The 16049-nt window shown below is 35.0% G+C and overlaps 1 pseudogene; it reads right to left on the reverse strand.

The window, feature by feature from the left end:
• Positions 1-12158: 12158 nt before the first annotated feature.
• On the reverse strand, positions 12159-13703 carry LOC143568120 (AAA-ATPase At5g57480 pseudogene; annotated as a pseudogene).
• Positions 13704-16049: the final 2346 nt, after the last annotated feature.

Raw genomic sequence — 16049 nt, forward strand, 5'->3', positions numbered from 1 at the left:
GCACGGCTACTCTCTGGCCTGGGCAGGGAACTTGGAGCGACTTCTTTCTTGACGGCACTACAGGTCGACACCATACTTTCAATATCTTCAAGGCCAAAAACAGCAGCGAACTTACCTCTGGAAATACAAGTCAGTATCTCTAAAAATTTATCATTATGACTAATGTATAGTCGTTTCTTACAAGACATGTCGGACTCCTCCGAGCGGGATGGATCGTCTTGAAAGCTTGACTGAAAATAGAAGGTCCTTTCTTCCTCGTCGATAGGATAAAACGAGTTCACCTTGCTGCTTGTATGGCTACTTGAGGGAGCGATCTCAAAGAATTTCAAAGCTGCAAAAAAGACAAGAACATGTTAGTATGTTACGTTTCAGCATACCGTCTTAGGATAACGTATCCTACATTTTGTGACCCAAAGATACAGAAGGCCTGCGGGATTTGGAAGAGAATCCCTCTTAACAAAGAAAAATTGTTTCTTCCATTGGTCATTATTCTGAGTGTTCCTCAAAATAAGAGGGGTTCGATTGGATTTGGTCTTAAGGAGGTATCGGGAAGAACCGTGGCTGCGAAGGTCGTATACGAAGGCTAGTTCTGAAAGAGTGAAGTCGAGAGCATGATCAGAAATCAACTTCTCAAGAACATACAAGGTCCTCCAGACCATGGGCATCGTCTGGATAAAACTAAGGCGGGTCCTTTTGAAGAAATAAGTGGTAAAGGCAGGAAAAGGGAAGGTGAAACCAATTTTGAACGGCAGAAAAGGAAAACAGATCCAAGATTTCAAAATCATGTCAGATGTAATCGAGTGATCGAAAGGTCTGAAGATGGTTTCCGGAGGAAAACAACCTTTGGCTTTTAGGTTTTCAATATCCGTGTTAATGAAGGTGCACACCTCGTTAACATGATTTTTGAGGAGGTTTTGCGAGGCAAAATCCTCGATGCTAGAGGGTTTGAGTTTCTTATTCCTGATGCTTGAAGATGAAGAGCAAAGAGAGAAAGGAGATTACCTGGATAATGATCGGGTGAAGGTTTAAAATATTTATCCAAGATAAATATAAGGATAACAAAGAGGTTCTGACGATTTTCCGGATGATTGACACATGTAGCTTATCCACTACATCTATAAATTCAAAATTCAAAAAATCGACAGCTGTAAATCACTTTTTATAGCCGTCAATTTTGGGGACAATTGTTAGGCATCAAATTTTCGGTATCCTAATTAGTCGATATATTGTTAATTTTGGGGACAATTTTATAGCCGTCAACTTCAGGATGCAGTATCCTCCAAAGCAACAGGTATCCTTAATATATTGTTATAATAACGGTTCAATCCCTTTTCTTTAATGTTTACCAGGTCATACAACGTTCACATGTCTTCCTGAAGACTCGGACCACTCTCAACAATTGGATATAAAACGTGCTTCGTGGAGTAATGGTTACAATGGACTTAGTATAGATTTTCCTGATTTATAGGGAACTTAGTTAGCTTATTTATTTATTTTTTTTGGTATAAATAGAGCTAGTATTTGGATTACAAAACACACACAACTCTCACACTAGACTTAGCAACATTCTGTAACACGATCCAAAGAAAAAGCTCCAACACTTGCAACCATTTTTTATTATTAATAAACTGGTGGTGATAGTTTTCATCGCCGGGGTTCTTTTCTTGTTATCCTCAGGATAACGAGCTTTTTCCTCGCAACAAATCCTTGTGTTATTACATTTCTACGTTCATTTCAATTAAGCACCATACCTCAATTACTGATTTGGTTACGAAATTGCACTTGTTGATTCTTACCCAAAACAAGTAAGATATTCACACCTTAATTGTTCGTTATGTTCCAAAACAATGTCGACTTGTTCATGATTTATAGATGAAGTATATTTCTTTTTAAACTATATTTGGGAAACACTATAGAATAGTAACCAAGTTTCATTTTTGTTCCAATTAAGTCGCTCATATTTTATTTTGTTTCAGTTAGATCACTCTGTTTTCAATTTGTGTTATAAAACGAGGGAGACAACTACTATATTATCCTAAGTGTTATATTTACTGATAAAAACTAAAAAAAATGTTAGTTTTAATGATGTTTTATTTATCTATAAACATATAATATGAAGATAAAATGGATAGTATTATAACATTCATTGAAAGTTGAGTGACTTAATTGAGATAAAACTGAAAGTTGGGTGATCTAACTGAGACATATTGAAATTGAGTGACCTAATTAAGATAAAATTGAATGTTAAGTTACCTAATTAAGATAAAACATATATAAGTGACTTAATTGAAACTAACTTAAAACTTGATTACAACAAAATAAACCATTATAACTACTACAAGACATGAAAATATAAAACCAAATAAAACATTTCTACTTTTGTGTACAAAGTCTCACAGGTTAATCCAAGCCCCAAACCGGTGGGTTTCTATTCCACAGATTGGCCCAAAAGGAAGGGGAAAGACATAAATGGGCCTTCAACACAGTCTTCTCTATCCGAACAATGGGCCGGGTGGCATATCCCTCACCTCAAGTCTGTAACCGTTTCTAATCCTATCATTAGTAGCCTAAAAACGTTTACCTGACATGATTATTTTGTGTTTTAGTTCTATGTTTTATACATTGAACAATAACGTTTGGGGTCATGACTTTGATTCTTGATTTGTTGTCATCATGGTCCTTAGTTGATTTTAACATGCCATACAAATTTAAATATTATTTGCATGCACCAATGACCAAAAATTAGAATAATATATGAATCCAGAAATCAAGAAACCAAGATAACAACCTGATAACCATCGTTAATTATGACCCAAATCACTTATCACATCATCATACAACAGATATATAAAACCTTTTGGTTTGGGTACATCGTTACATTGTGTCCAACCAATTTGCCTTCTAGTCCACTGCTTGCAGTAGGGGTGTTCAAAAATTCCGAAATCCGAAAAAAACTGAAATCTGAACCGAAACTAAAACCCGAATAATCCGATCCGAATATCCGGATAACTAATTCGGATTCGGATATGGATTTCAAAAAATTCCGGATAGTTCGGATTATTCAGATATCCGAAAAATCCGAATATAGAACATGTTACTAGTGTATATTGCCAAGTCCATTAACATTAACAATAACTTTATAACCATAATTTCATTATTCGTTCAATCAACTTAACACACTATAGACAAAATGTGGTCATTATACTCTCTAACACTACTGAACTTTCTTATTCTTGTAGTGTTTTATTTTTATTTTCTAGTTTTGTATGTTTATTTAATAAAACTTAAGCTTGTATATATGTTATACGGATTATTCGGATAATTTCGGATTATCCGAATCCATCCGAATTCAATTCGGATCGGATCGGATTTCGGATAGGGTTCCAAAATTTTCAAATCTGAACAATCCGAACCGAATAACCCATTATCCGATCCGATGAACACCCCTAGCTTGCAGTGAAGACATCTAGCTGTTTTGAAATCAACAAGCTCTCCGTAATAAACGTTTTTCTTTTCTTAACAAGCAAAAGGTAATAATAAGGGATAACTAGAAAGTAAAAAATAACGTAATCATCCTAGATTCTAACAATTTGTGAAAAAATGATGCAATTGAACATAAGGCAACTAATATTTAAGGGTACTATATCAATTTCGATTATTTACTCTTTTTTCCGAAGGTGTTGAGGATGTATATATTATATTAAATATGTGAAGAAACATGGATCTAATCCAGTAAGAATCGGATCTATATTTCCACCAAGTACGGGTTATGAAATGAATCTAACGTGAGACTGAATCAGATCTTCAACTAAATCCCCGCTGACCCCTGCAAAACAAACCATCGTGAGTCTAGTTATGGGAAGGACAAGATTGAGGGTCTTTCCGTAACCACCATCTGACGTGAGAATAAGTACAGTTCTTGTAGAGACAGTAAGGACTGGAGTAACTGATGTATTTGTGAAGTGTGAATGAATACCTTATGATGATGATGGAGGTATTTATAGCCGGAGGATGGAGAGAATGTGATTGGTGAGGTTGTCCTTTTCCAGAAGATCCTTTTTCTACCTGAATGGACACGTGTTATGCTTTGATTGGAGGCGACAGCTGGCTGATGTGCTAAAAGCTGTTATAAAATTATTAACTAAAATTACGCTAATCTAGACACTTAAGTAATAATTCTAGACTCTTAACTTAACCAAAACTACTAACCAGCAAGTGTATGAGTTGAATCTAGCACAGCTAAGTAAGTCCGGATATCGAACCCACGGGACTCTTTAAATTACGCTAACTAGCTAATTAGACTCGACTAACTGACACAACCAATTATTTATATTTGTTTTAGGGGGTTTTTATTTAAAAGTACTAAAATTAAACTATTATTAAAAACTAATTAAGAAAAACAAGTAATTTAAACAAAAGACAATTTAGGTTGATTTTTATCAGATGATGATGAAAAACTACTTAGGCTAGAATCCCCTAAGGTCCTATTCGTTTCAAGGATTTGGAAGGAATTCTAAGAAATGAGATTTTAAATCCCATGAATTGATATGTTCGTTTCATTAAATGAAAGAATGTGAATGGAAACTAAATCCCATCAAATCCCACATTTCATAGGATTTTAAAATCCCACCAAATTTATAAAGACTGTTAAGGAAAATAAAAGATTGTTTTATTAACCCTAATCAGTACTAGGGGTGGCAAATAGGTTGGGTTGGGTCAAAACGGGTCATGGGTCGGAACGGGTTAGGGTCGGAATGGGTCAACTAAAAAAGCTTGTTTTGATTCGGTCGGAACGGGTTAGGGTCAAAGGGTTCGGGTCAGAACGGGTCCGGGTTGGAATGGGTCAAGGTCGGAACGGGTTTCAGATAGGGGTTTTTTTTTGAAGAACGAGGGCAAATGCGGAAACGTTTTAGTTTTTTTTTACATTTTTCGTTTTTTATTTATATTTTGAATTATGATTTTTTTTATTAATTTTTTTGAATTTTTTTTGAAGGGGTTTTTATTAGGGTTTTTATTGTTAATAAAACCCCTCCAAAAAAATTATTAAAAAAAATCATTAAAAAAAATCATAACCCCTCCAAAAAAAATTTTTAAAAATTAATAAAAAAAATCATAACTTAAAATATAAATAGAAAACGAAAAATGTAAAAAAACTAAAACGTTTCCGCATTTGCCCTTGTTCTTCAAAAAAAAAAAACAGGGAATGAAGAAGATTCCAATTCCAATACATATTAACCAACCAAACACATGATAGGGATTCTCAAACCTTCCATTCCATTCCAATTCCAATTCCAAATCCTTAAAAAAAATCCGTGAAACGAACGCGCCCTAAGTTTCAGTTGTCAATTAACAGGGAAATATTTGTTATGGAACTGAGATCGTAAAATAGACAATTAAAATAAAACCCGAACAGGACCCCTGACCATTCTCAAGAAGACACCTATGAGTTTTTAATAAGTTTTAACGCAAACCAGTTTTAGATATTAGGTTTCCTTACGGTCACCTAATTATAAACATCTCTATAATTACATTAAAACACACTACATTTCTCTCTTTTATTTAATTAATAATATTGTTTTTATACTTTAATCATACAGTTTTTTCTCTCCACCCTATAATTTACACTCAAAACCCCACCCTATAATTTACAAACCCTCTTCACACAAATTTAGAAGATATGATGAAAATGCTCAAAGTTATCAAATTTAGAAGAAAAGTTTTGGGATGCTACAACACTACATTGAGAACCATGAAACCTGAATAATACACTACAATACCGTTTTTTCAATACGTACACTAACACAAAAGTTAGTATAAAAAAATTGTATGGTTTGTAGAGCCACTTTAAACAAATCAAGAGTGGTCCAACTAAGGACATGAAATCAAAGAAAGAAATGATATCCAACTTTTTTCGCTTTTTGCCTCCTAGAATTTCAATCTTCCACTTTCCAGAAACAAAAAGAGCCTCAACATTTTCTTATTTTACTAAATTACCCCTCCAATCTTATCATTAACCTAGTCACGTTGAAAGTGGCCTTCCTTCCTTCACCTCTCATCCCCATGCTTTAACAACTTAATTTTAACCATCAATAAGGATATCAGTTAAAGCCCAAGTGATGTACACAAATAATTTATAATTTTGAAAATAGGAAGCATGATAATCTCGATCCTGCTCGGGATTGAAGGGAAGTAGACAAGTAGTCGCCGATTTGATGAGAGTTGGGAAGAAATTCGGGATGGACGGGAAGTAGTCACCGATTTGATGTAAGATTTTATAAAGATCAAGAGAGAAAATCAGGATGTAAGGATTTGAGTGATTGAGAACATTGTCTGTTAGGACCGAATGCTTGAGAGTCATGAGGTTAAGAGCAAAAGTGTCGTTACGTATAGCTTACATTTTCAATAATCAGTTTATTTCTAAAACAAATGTATTAGATGCATCACTTCTAACATTTTATACAATGGCAAGGATAAATTGTTGGTTAGTGATCATTATCTTGATTATTACAAAAATTAAATAAAATTTTCATTCAATTGACTTGGTTTTTAATAGTTTTTAAAACAAAAATGTTTTTGACAACTATAATATTAAAATTCTTATGAACAATACACTGGATTCTTTAACAATAACACTCATATAAAATATAACATAAAATTCAGTATCATAGCATTAAAAAGATATATAATTTTTATCAAAGTTAATTTTGTTTAAAAACTAACAGTGTTAAGCTACAAAACGTAACATGCAAAATTATAAACATTATTTACAACTTCCATCATTTTTTAAGGTAAAGAACAATATTTGGCATTTAATATAAAAATCAAATTTGATATAAAAACAGTGAGCAAAATTTGTAATTTACTATAAAACTTCATAAAAGAAAAAAAGTCAACAAAATAGACTTATTTCTTTTACTTATCTGGACCATTAATAACTTCCTATTAGTTATAAAATTGTCACACAACTAATTTTAACCTATTAATTTATTCGATTAATTACCACATTTTAGAAAAAGAAAATAACTTTGTATGCATCTCTCTATACATACACATATGAATGTGTCCAGATGCACACACGCCAAAAGAAAAATGTTTTATTATAATATGATATGGAGTTTCTTTTTACTAAACTTTGTTGTCCACTTGTCTTGTACTCCTGTTGACTTTTGTGATGTAACATTAATAGTGATGAAGAACTGAAGATGTTCTAGTATTTTTTTACAAAACTAAGCTTCCGATTTGTCATGATGCATGTAATTATTTGTGAAAAAGATACTGATTGTAAAAAATTACCAGCGAATAAAATGAAGTTATTGTAATAAAAATAAATATTCTATTCATGAATAAGTTGAATTATTATATGTGTGAAACACCCAATTTGTAGTTGTTAAGTGTTAACTATATTTTTAGAGCCCAAAAGTGGAGATTTCTAGTTCCTATCACCTGTTGGTGGCTACATTTGAAATGAGAAAATCTTCAATAAAGGCGCTACAATACATAAGATTCTTGAAAGTGAAAATTTCTAAAATAGCCCATTTTAGTGAGATAAGTCCCAAAATAGCCCTTTTATCCTCAAAATTTTTTATAATTTGGACTGGCAAGACGCATTGGGAAAAGATAAAAATAAAGATGAGATTTCGAAAGAATGTCAGGTAAAAGATGAGATTTGAGGAAATAATGTCGGTAAAGTCCAAATTATTTGTAATCTTGGAGCAAAAGTTCAAATTTTTCAGAAACTTTTTTACTCGAAAAAACCGTCTTGAGATACTTTTTTTTATGTTTCCTACATTTCCCGTCTAAATTTTCAAATTCTTGGAAAATTATATTTTTACAATTATACCCCTAAACCACCATCACCACCTTGAACCACTACCACCACCTTGAACCACCACCATCACCGACGCCGTCGGCCCCACCCCATCACCACCACCGTCACTAACAAAAAAAATTGAACACAACACGTACAACGCACCCTAATTATTATTATGCTGCTGCAGATTATGCCAAGAATAATATTGTTGCGGAACTCGAATCAGCCTCGCAATTGCGGGCTGCTGGATTCTTCATTACCGAAGGCCATGGCTTGGTAATTTCTGACCCAATATTGATTCTTCATTATTATTGTTTGCCATTCCTTTCAGTTTAGGAACTTTTTGTTCATTTTTATTAATAATCAAATGAAAACAATAGGAAACAGAACAATCTCTTTCTAAATAAAATAAACTAGCAAATCTGGAAGATGATGAGTGACGGTGGTAGTGACGGTGGTGGTGATGGGGTAGGGCCGCCGGCCTCGGTGATGGTGGTGGTGGTTCAAGGTGGTGATGGTGGTTCAGGGGTATAATTGTAAAAATATAATTTTCCAAGAATTTGAAAATTTGGACGGAAAAGGTAGGAAACATAAAAAAACAGTCTCTCAAGACGGTTTTTTTGAGTAAAAAAGTTTCTGAAAAATTTGAACTTTTGCTTCAAGATTACAAATAATTTGGACTTTACCGACTTTATATCCTCAAATCTCGTCTTCTACCTGACTTTCTTTCAAAATCTCGTCTTTATTTTTATTTTTTCCCAATACGTCTTGACAGTCCAAATTATAAAAGATTTTGAGGAAAAAAGGGCTATTTTGGGACTTCTCCCACTAAAAGTGGCTATTTTGAGAAATTTCCCTCCTTTAAAACATCAAAGCTGTAGGAATCTTGTCAATGGAAAATAAATCAACAAAATCTTGCCATAGATTGAAAAAGAATGGTGTAATTAAAGTTTTACTTGTGGTGGGTTCCGTATTCTTTTGGGTTCTGCCCACTTACTAGTGTTTCTTTTTTGGTTTATTTATACATCGTCGCCCTTAAATAATAATAATAATAATAATAATAATAATAATAATAATAATAATAATAATAATAATAATAATAATAATAATAAAAGCTAAAGTATAACTACAAACTTCAATATCCAATAATAAGCACAGAGGTTTTTTTTTTTTTTTGGTTATAGCTTAGCTTTAAACCTTTAACCCAAAGATTAATATTTTATTAAGTAACATATAAAATTATCGACTCAATCAAAATCATTCATCCATCCTATTTGATCCATTCCATATGCTACAGATATACAACTAGGTTACCACTTATGATCCTTCATATCACCTCAATATGACCCACATAGTAAATTTAAAGTAACTCAACAATCGTTACAAAGAACTTACATTTTGTTTCCCTTTATTCTTACATCATCATTTTGTTTTTTATGATCACTTTCACACTTTATTTGGTGCACTTAGGGACGGTAAGATCAATATAGGTTGTAACTCTTCGTTTATCACGTTGATTCCTAAGAAGAAGGATCCTTTGTCATTAAACGACTACCGGCCTATTAGTTTGGTGGGAGTTATTGCTAAGGTTATTTCCAAGCTGTTGGCGAATAGGATGAAAGTGGTGTTGGACTCGGTTATTTCGGATCAACAGTCGGCGTTTATTCGTGGTAAGTCTATTATAGATGGGCCGCTTGTGATTAATGAAGTTGTTTCGTGGTGTAAGTTAAAGAAGAAGAAATGTTTTTTCTTGAAAATAGACTTTGAGAAAGCGTATGATAACGTGAATTGGGATTTTGTGATTTCTATTCTTCATCAAATGAATTTCCCGGATAGATGGTGTCAGTGGGTTAGAGGACTTCTTTCTTCAGCTCGGTCCGCGGTGTTGGTCAATGGGAGTCCGACTTACGAGTTTAAATGTTCTAAAGGAATGAGACAAGGTGATCCTAGTTCTCCTTTTTTGTTTCTCGTTGTTATGGAGGCGCTTTCGTGTATGATTCGTGCGGTGTGCGATGAAGGTTTATTTTGTGGAATCAAACTTCCTAACAATGGGCCGGTTCTTTCTCATTTGTTTTATGCGGACGATGCGATGATTTTGGGGGAGTGGTCTATTGATAATATTAAGTGTGTTATTAGAGTGTTGAGGTGTTTTTATTTATGTTCCGGGTTGAAGATTAACGTGGCTAAATCGTCTTTGTTCGGTGTGGGTGTGGAGGATGATGAGATAGGGTGCATGGCGAACGTTATTGGGTGTAGGAAAGGTGAGTTTCCGTTTGAGTATTTAGGGCTCAAAGTTGGGGCGAATATGAATCGGATTGTTAGTTGGAATCCTGTGGTGGATATCATTCATAATAGGTTGGATTCTTGGAAGGTGAAAACTTTATCGATTGAAGGTAGGGTTACGCTTATTAAGTCGGTTCTTTCGAGTTTACCGGTGTATTATATGTCACTCTATGTTGTTCCTAAAGCGGTTATTAAGAAGATCGATTCGTTATATAAGAAGTTTCTTTGGGGAGGCTCGGTGGAGTCTAAGAAAATTCATTGGGTTGTGTGGGAGAGAGTTGCGGTGCCGATAAAGGAAGGGGGACTTGGTATTTGTAGTACTGGTGTTTCCAGTGTTGCTTTGATAAGTAAGTGGCTGTGGAGGTATAAGAGTGAAAATGGTCTTTGGAAGAGGGTTATTTGTGCTATTCATAGGTCGTCGGTTGGGTGGGGTGGGTTACCAATTGGTAGGTTGGGTAATGGGGTGTGGGCTAATATAGCTAAACAGGTGAATAAGCTTTCAGTCGGAAATGTTCTTTTTCGGAATTTTTTTAAGGGAGAAGTTCGTTCGGGGGGTGCGATTCAATTTTGGTTGGATCCTTGGATGACTTCAGTGCCCTTAAAGGATGTTTATTGTAATGCTTTTAAAGTTGAAAGGTTTAAAAATTGTTTGGTTTCGGATCGGGTTATTAAAGGGCCGAACGGTTTGGTGTTTGATTGGAGATGGATAGATGGTGAGAGGAATTCGATAGTGTTGGATGAAATTGGCAGTATGGAAGCTTCTATTACACCGATGGTGTTTCCGGATGGAGAGGATTATTGGAGGTGGGTCGGTGGTGGGTCTAGTGGTTTTTCTGTCGGAACTGTTAAAAATCTTATTCGGGCCGAGAGTGGTTTCCGTGGCTCGGGGTCGTTTCGGTGGTGTAGATGGGTTCCGGTTAGATGTAATATTTTCGCTTGGAGAGCTGTTTTGGGTAAAATTCCGACTGTGGACGCGTTATCGTATAGGAAGATTTCGGTGGGGCGCTCGATTTGTGTTTTATGCGAGTTTGGAGACGAGTCAGTTGAGCATATTTTCACTTCTTGTTATGTGGCTTCGATTATTTGGCAAGCTATTGCATCATGGTGTGGTATTAATAATTTTTTTGCCTTCTCCATGGATGATCTGATGGAGGTGCATAATTATGTTGGGCTTAAAGGATATGCTAAAACTGCTTTTCAAGGTATTGTTATTATCAGCTGTTGGCGAATATGGAAAGCTAGGAATGAATGTGTTTTTGATCGTAAAATTGTTAGGGTGGGTGATTTAATTAGTGAGATTAAATCCCTAAGTTTTTTCTGGTTTTCCAATAGGTTTGATAAGTATTCCCTGTCTTGGGATTCGTGGTGTCGGTTTACGTTTATGTAATTGGTGTTTGTGGGTGGTTTTGCCTTTTTTTTTGGGCTGTGTTTATAGAAATTTTCTTGGAAAAAAAAAAAAGCTAACAACATCAACTAATTAGGTAACACTAATTAACTATTCATTTTGCCTGAAATACAGCATTACATAATCCAGATTGACTCTTATCCGTTTACCTTTAAATTAATGTCACAAACATAATCACCTCACATTTAATTATCACGTCATTATTCCTTACCTACTTTTTAATACGGTCAATTTTGACCTATCCATATCTATATATCTATCTTACGGGGTGTTTGGTAGGAGGATTAAAAGACTACATATAAATTGGTCAAATATAGATTATATTTAGTTCACTAAAAGACACATTTTTATAATTCATGGATCATTTTAAATGTTAAGTTTTTGAAACAACACTAATTGGTTATAAATCCTAATTATTAATCACAAGATGTCATCTACTAATAAACTATAAAAAATAATATGCTTCACTAAGTAAGTGAAAACTGTAGCATATTTAATAGTGCACCTTTATATTTATTTTATAAAACAAAAAAAAGGCTGTAAAATATTAAAAAAGGACGATGATGATTAACTTAGGTTGTTTTGCGTTACAGTTTTCCACTTCTCAATGTCTATCCCCACCAATCCTACAATACAAAATTCAACTTCAAGAAAAAAAAAACATTAATTATTTCCACGTCTCATCCTCCGTACAACCACCGTCAGCCGCCGCATCGCCACCTTTGACGCTTTCCACCTCCCTCTTCTCCTCCTCCTCCGCCTCCGCCTCCGCCTCACACCGCCGGAACCCACTCTTATTATTCTCCGCCCTCACACTCAACACCTCCACCAACTCCCTCAACGCCTTATCTTTATCCAGCCGGTTTTTTATCAGCACCTCACTAATATCCGCCGGAGTCATCTCCGCCGCCTCGGTAACCTCCTCCAGCCGCCGTAACACCTCCGCCTCCACGTCATCCGCCGTACACCCTAAATAATTCTTTAATAATATTTTCAACGACGCGAAACTACAATAGCTCATGAACACATGCATATCCATCCGCCCGCTCCGTAACAATGCCGGGTCAAGTTTCTCAACGTGATTCGTCGTAAACACAAATATCCGCTCCGACCCGCAACACGACCATAGCCCGTCAGTAAAGTTTAATAAACCAGATAATGTAATGGAGCTGTTACCAGCTCCCATTTCATTATCCAGTATCCCATCTTGAAAACCGAAACTGCACCGTTCACTGCCACCTGCTGATGTTTCTTTACGGTTTGTTAGATTTATAGAACAATCAATATCTTCAATTACAATGATTGATTTAGAGCTTGTTTTCATGAGCAGCTTCCTGAGCTCCAAATTCGTCTGGACTTCAGTTAATTCCAGATCATAAATATCATACCCTAGATAATTAGCCATTGCAGCAATCATGCTTGATTTACCTGTACCGGGTGGTCCGTACAACAAGTACCCGCGTTTCCACGCGCGTCCAGTGCGCGTGTAAAACGCTTCACCGTCAGCGAAATCCATGAGATCCGCCATGATCTCGGCTTTCTTCACGGGATCCATTGCCAGCGTGTCGAATGTGCTAGGGTGCTTAAACGGCACGGATTCCCACGGCTGACCGCGTGAGTCAAGCGCTCCGCCGTGGGAATTCGTGTGAAGCAACCTATCCTCGTTCCTCCTCCGAATTTCATTAGCCCTCTCGCTAATGAAATCGAGGTAGGAATCGAGGATATACGGCTTGTCACGCTTGTTGATACGAAGCGTGAAGCCGCGTTTCTCCTCCGGCAATGGCCGCCATGAGAATGTCGGCGATTGCCGGGGAGTGATGATGTGCTCCCACACGACCGTCACCCCGTTGAACTCGTCGGTGAGACGGTCGTTGTGGGAGAGACCGAATGTTATTGCGGAGGAGTTGAGGCCGCGGGTGAGGGATAAGCGGTTAGAGGTGGTGGCGGAACAGGAGGAGGCTGCGGTAGCAGAGAGGTAAAGCTGCACGGCGTTGTAGAGCTCGTTGGTGTTGACGCCTTCGATCTCGGTGATATCGTAGTAGCAGTAGGAAGAAAAGCAGTTGAAGAAACGTTGGAAGAGTTTGACGAAGGCGAAACGGACCTCCGGCGGGAATACAGCCGTGAGGAGTGTTTGAGAGAAAGCCCAAACGCCCATAAGAGAAGCTATGGTTGTCCAGAGTTCCTTCATCGCCGACGGTGGTGGGTGTACAAGTACAACTCAATGACAGATGTGGATAGTATGTTGGAATTTATAGATTCACTGAGTTTTATAACTAGAAATATTATTCTCTTAGTAACTATTAACAAGTATTTCTCTGTCTTTGTTGTGATGCAGCGAGTTAATGCATCACATGTTTTAAAGCTAATGTCGTGGTGGTAAAAACACAATGAAAAGTTAGTTGGCATAGGTTTGATTCGATATGGTAAAAATTTTGCACAAAAGTCTCATTTTCAAAGTTAAGAGAGAAAATGGTGTACAAATTTTATTCCAAAGTTAAGAAGTTAAAAAATAAATACCTGGACTAAAGTTGAGAGGCTACAAAACATATTTGTGAAACTTATGTGATAAAAATTTAATGAATCAAGGTTTAATTTATATATAAATTTAAGAGAATAAAAGATAAATATTTGAAATTTGGATGATAAAACTCTAAAAAAAACCTAAACTTCTAAAGTTACAAATTTAATGATATAATAGGTCAACTTCTAAAGTTACAAATTTAATGATATAATAGGTTGACCAGTGCACGACACGGGCTGAAATATAGAAATCGTCAAGTAAATACATATATAATTTTAAACGACAAGTTGTTTTTAATGTTTTTTTTGAGACACCAACTTGATTTCTAATTGCAATTCATATTAACGTATTAAAATACATAAAATTACAAATAATAACAAACAAACTTCACTAACATTAGTTTGGAAAGCAATCAAATCAAAAAATAAGTATGCAGGAAAGATTCCCGATAAGCATCTAAGGATGATTCGGACTACTTTTCTTTCTGGAATGGGAACACAGTTGATAACATAAACATTCATACACCAATCTAACAAGCATAGTGACTAAGTGACTATGAAAACTGTCTTTACATTTCATGTGAAACTCTTGCATCATAATAACCTGAAGCACGCCCAAAGCGAATTTAAGAACATAACCATATCGAAACCTTTTTAAAATGGCATGTTTTGACAAGAGTCAAATCGTTACGTTTTGAGAATGACCCATTTTAACCCGAACCAAATCAATATCTTCTAAAATTGACCTGTTATGACCCGAACCAAATTGATACGATTTTAAAAAGAACCGTTGAAACCCGAACGAAATCGATACCTTTTTATATTGACTCGTTGACCAGAACTAAACTGATTTCCTTTTAAAATTACCCATTTCGACTCGAGGCAAAGCAAATCGAAACATTTCTAAAAGACAAAACAGCAAAATTAGTCCTTTATGTTTGCATATTTTTACAATGGTCGTCATTTCGCAAATTTAATGACAAAAAGTATCCTTTTTGTTTAAAAACTATATCATCTTATGTCCTTTTGGCCTAACCCAGTTAACTTTTCTTGTTAAATCCGGTCATGTACACGGCACATGATGGTAGTTTTGTACATGTTCATATTTATTTTATATATATATATATAGGTATTGGATCTTTTCAGAAGTTTTTTTACAGCGAGAAGTGCGAGAAGTAATATCATCTAATCATATCTTTTCTTTTAATATTTTAATTTATTTAATTATAAGGTTATTATGGTCATTTTATTTTAATATTAGAATTGATAAATCCTAATTACCAGCAACCGTTTCAACATTGTTTATCAATATCAGTCATTTGATATGTTATTCCATCATTCCCATCATTCAATATAAACATTTGATTTCATAATCCCAGATGAATAGCATCCCAATATTAGATGTTTTCAATCATGCTATTGATATGGATTTTGATTTTGACAATCACCAAGCTAATGTTATGCCTAATATTAATATGCTCCTGATCAAGCTCAATTTAAATCAATATGATTCGGCTACTCAAGAACAGCAAATCCAGGTGTATATCTAATCCGATTTCCCCTTCCCCCCTACCCCTTTGTATATCCCAGTATGATCATATTATTTATTAGGGTTTCATAAATTAATATCAGGTTATCATAGTACATGACAATTTTCTATAAAATCAACTATTTGTTCGATAAATGATTTTCTATAAAATCAATTAAAAGTTTTTCTTATCTGTATATAATTCTAGTGTTGATTTCCTTCAATTTTTGTTATGTTTCCAAACATGTGTTTGATTATTTGTTTTTAGTTATGAAAGATCAATTTCATTAACTTTTAGATGTCTTACTCAATATACAGCCATAAATGTCCAATTATGAGTTTAAAACTGTTTATTTTCCTTAACTTATTATACTCAACTGTTTCATAAAGACCTTATTCCACATTCCACTAAACACATAACTAATATTCTAGTACAACTATTCCTCTTATTTTGGTTTTTAAATTGAATTGGTTTTATCGAATTCTATATCTAAGCAGGTGCA

The sequence above is a fragment of the Bidens hawaiensis genome, unplaced genomic scaffold (assembly GCF_021521415.1).
Source record: "Bidens hawaiensis isolate Kalapana, Puna unplaced genomic scaffold, B.hawaiensis_p1.1 tig00023812_1, whole genome shotgun sequence".
In the NCBI taxonomy this organism is placed as follows: Eukaryota; Viridiplantae; Streptophyta; class Magnoliopsida; order Asterales; family Asteraceae; genus Bidens; species Bidens hawaiensis.